This window comes from Macadamia integrifolia, chromosome 10 (genome assembly GCF_013358625.1).
Source record: "Macadamia integrifolia cultivar HAES 741 chromosome 10, SCU_Mint_v3, whole genome shotgun sequence".
In the NCBI taxonomy this organism is placed as follows: Eukaryota; Viridiplantae; Streptophyta; class Magnoliopsida; order Proteales; family Proteaceae; genus Macadamia; species Macadamia integrifolia.
This window is the reverse complement of record NC_056566.1, coordinates 8480053-8484614: the sequence shown is the minus strand read 5'-3', so window position 1 is coordinate 8484614 and position 4562 is coordinate 8480053.

Sequence of the window (4562 nt, the reverse complement as noted above, 5' to 3'; positions counted from 1 at the left end):
CCATGGAGGATAAGCAAAAGGGAGAACAGTCCCTCACCCCTGGACTGTGGAAGAGAACAAACCCATTTCCGGATATGGGAAATTCCTCCAAAGCATACCGCGGATCGTACAGTTCTGGGCCTATGTATAGGCAGCCCTATAGGCCATCTGGCTACCCTCCTAGACCAGTTGGTGGTTTGGGTTCCACCTCTTTTTGCCCGAACACTAGTGTGGCACCTACAGCTCCAAGGCCACCTCGACCTCCATCTGCAACGGGTCAAGTGCAGAGGGGCCCCGCCCCAGTTCTGACGTCTCAGATTCGTTGCTTCAACTGCCATTCTTATGGGCATTATGCAAAAGACTGTCGGGCCAGACCAGCCTTGCCCTCCAGTCAGCCCTCTGTGGATCCGACCTCCCTTAACTCGGGGAAGTCAACCGCAGGGAAGGATGTATGCTCTATCAGCTGAGGAAGCTGAGGCCAGTACAGAAGTAGTAGCAGGTACATTTTAAATTTAGAATTTCCTTATGTTAAATATTGATGACCTTCTGAAATTATATGCATTGTTACACTAGGTATCCTACCCATATCAGGCATACTAGCCTATGTTTTATTCGATTCAGGAGCTACTCATTCATTCGCATCTAAGAGATTCGCAGAGAAACTTGGGATGTCACCCAGGATTTTACAATACGGAATGATTGTTAGTATGCCTACTGGTAAAGTTACATAGTTGAAGGAAGTGTATGGGCCGTGCCCAGTGGAAATTAGTGGGAAGAATCTTGATGCGCAACTCATTAAGTTTAATATGCAGAATTTTGATGTTATACTGGGTATGGATTGGTTGTCGGCTCATCGAGCTAATGTGATCTGTGCTGAAAAGCTGATAAGGGTGACAGATGACGAAGGGAAAGAATTGGTATACCGAGCAGATCCCATGAAAAGAGTGAAGAAGGTCCTTGTCTCTGCTCTTCAAGCGGTAAAATTGCTAGAAAGTGGATGTCATGGTTACTTGGCATCGGTACTTGATGTTGATGCAAGGATTACACCTCTAGAAGAGGTAAAGGTGGTTAAAGAGTTTCCCAATGTTTTCCCAAATGATCTGATGCATCTACCACCTGATAGAGAGTTGGAGTTTGCCATAGACTTGACTCCTGGAGCAGCTCCGGTATCTAAGGCTCCATACAGGATGGCACCAGCTGAATTAAAGGAGTTGCAGATGCAGTTGCAGGAATTATTAGAAAAGGGGTTTATTCGCCCAAGTGTTTCACCTTGGGGTGCCCCAGTATTGTTTGTCAAGAAGAAAGATGGCAGCTTGCGTATGTGCATCGATTACCGGGAATTAAATAAGCTAACCATTAAGAACCAGTATCCATTGCCACGCATTGATGATCTATTTGACCAGTTGCAGGGAGCCAGAGTATTTTCAAAGATAGACCTTCGATCTGGCTATTATCAGCTCAAGATAAAGAGCAGTGATATACCCAAAACAACATTTAGGACTCGGTATGGTCACTATGAGTTCCTGGTGTTATCTTTCGGGTTAACCAATGCACCGGCAGCATTCATAGATCTAATGAATCGAGTATTTCAGGATGTGCTCGATAAAAAATGGGTAATTGTTTTTATTGACGACATCTTGATCTACTCCAAGACCGAAGAGGAGCACACTCAACACTTGGTGTTACAGAGGTTGAGAGATCAACAGTTGTTTGCCAAGTACAGCAAGTGTGAATTCTGGCTTGAACAAGTTGGATTCTTGGGGCATGTAGTGTCTAAAGCCGGAATCGAAGTAGATCCTGATAAGGTGAAAGCAGTAGTGGAATGGGAAAGCCCCAAGAATGTCACCGAAATTAGAAGCTTCTTGGGTTTGGCTGGATATTACCGGCGCTTCATTGAGAATTTTGCTCGGATCTCAGAACCAATGACCAAGTTGACTAAAAAGGGTGTGAAATTCGACTGGGCAGAGGAATGTGAGAAGAGCTTCCAGGAATTGAAAGAAAGGTTGGTGACGGCCCCTGTGCTGACTAATTCCTGAAGGCACAGGCGGAATGACAGTCTATACCAATGCTTCCAAAGTTGGTTTGGGTTGTGTTCTCATGCAACGCGGTAAGGTAATAGCATATGCATCCCGACAACTAAAGGAGTATGAGAAGAATTACCCCACTCATGACTTGGAACTAGCTACAGTCATTTTTGCCCTTAAGATCTGGCGACATTATTTGTATGGGGAGAAGTGTGAGATATACAGTGATCACAAAAGCCTGAAGTACTTCTTCTCCCAGAAGGATCTAAACATGAGACAGAGGAGATGGCTTGAACTCATGAAGGATTATGACTGCGACATTCAGTATCATCCCGGCAAGGCTAATGTAGTGGCAGATGCATTGAGTGGGAAGACACAGAGTGTGTCGCTCTCATACTTACCAGTTAGCCCACCACTCGTGTAAGAGGCGATGCTAATGGATGAAACCCTCTTATATGAAGGGGCAACCTTAGAGCTTGAACCTCAACCAGAAAACCTTAAATGGTTGATTGTATCCTTGACGGCTCTACAGGTGCATCCGGCAATTAGGCAAGAGGTAATAATGAAGCAACCTATGGATCCTGAATTACAGCGGATCAGAGTTAAGGTTCAAGATCAAACAATGAACGACCCAGATTTTGCTTTAGCCAGTGATGGGGCATTGATGTTTCGAGACAGATTGTGTGTACCCGATGATTTGGATATACAAGACAAGATAGTGCGAGCAGCACATAGCTCCGAGTACTCACTTCACCCAGGAAGTACCAAGATGTACAAAGACCTCAAACAAAGTTACTGGTGGCCAAACATGAAAGTCACCATAGCTCTGTATGTGGCGACTTATCTTACCTGCCAGAAAGTAAAAGCTGAGAGGCATCGACCTTATGGTACTCTTCAGCCACTCCCAGTACTAGAATGGAAGTGGGAAAGGATTACAATGGACTTCGCCACCGGACTACCAAGTACACCTAAGGGAATGGACGTGATATGGGTGATCGTTGATCAGCTTACCAAGACTGTTCATTTCATTCCCATCAAGACCAAGTTCTCCATGGCCAAACTATCACAACTTTACATGAACAACATAGTGCGCTTACATGGAGTGCCAGTGAGCAATGTTTCAGACAGGGACCCAAGGTTCACTTCCAGATTTTGGAAAAGCTTGCAGCGTGCCTTGGGATCACAATTGAATTTGAGTACTACTTTTCACCCACAGATGGATGGTCAGTCGGAGCGAACCATACAGATATTAGAGGACATGTTCAGGGCATGTACAATGGAGATGAGTGGCAGTTGGGAAGAATATATACCTCTTATGGAGTTTGCATATAACAACAGTTACCAAGCTACAATTGGGATGGCTCCGTATGAGGCGTTATATGGCAGAAAGTGCAGAACTCCTTTGTATTGGGATGAGGTAGGTGAACGTCGAATGTTAGGACCTGAGATGATACAGATGACTTGTGACAAAGTCGACGTTATTAGAGAATGGATTAAAGCAGCTCAGTCCCGTCAAAAGAGCTATGCGGACACCCGCAGAAAAAACATTGAATTTCAGCCAGGAGAAAAGGTATTTCTCAAGATCTCTCCTACTAAAGGGTTGCAAAGGTTTCACAGAAAGGGGAAGTTGAGCCCAAGATACATTGGACCATTTGAGATCTTATCCCGGGTTGGCTCAGTAGCCTATATGCTTGCTCTGCCACCTTCACTTGGGGATGTTCACAATGTATTCCATGTATCCATGCTGAAGCGATATGTTCATGACCCCTCTCATGTATTACCCGTGGAGCCAGAATACCTTGAAGCTGACATGACCTATACAGAACAGCCAGCTGAAATTTTGGACCGGAAGGTGAAAACCCTTCGCAACAGCTCCATTTCCTATGTAAAGGTGTGATGGGCTGATCATTCACTTGAAGAAGCATCTTGGGAGGTAGAGGATGAAATGCAAGCCAAGTACCCTCATCTTTTTTATCAACCAGGTACGTAATTTCGAGGATGAAATTTTTCAGAAGGGGGGGTAATGTAATACCCTACTTCTTAAACCCCGTCTAATTACGCGGTTGACCCGGTTTAACCATGTAGGAACCGAACCAGAGGGAGTTAGAGCGGGTTCCTTATGGGCTATGATGGCAAGGGTGACCTTAAACACCGGCTGGCCTGACAAGTCCGAGCCAGTGCCAGAAGAGACGGGAGTGCCCAACCCGTGTACATGCACCTACCATAAGGCCATGTACGGATAAAGCAGGTATTGTAGCCATATATTCAGGTATATACGTATACTACATTGTATGCTAGGTTGGGGTTCGCGCCAGGCCCGAACTCTATCAAAATCCTAAGTTTGGCGGACAGGTGGGCGGACAGGTGGGCGCACCCACCCACCTGAGTGACCCATCCATGTGCACTATTTAGTTATTTAGGAAGTATATATATAGCATTTATGATTTTCTTTTCTTTTCATTTATGACACCCGTACGTTGGTGAGGATAGTAAAGAGGAGAGAGAAAAGAAAGGGAAGAAGAAGGGAAGAGAAGGAAGAGGAAGAAGAGAAGGATTTCA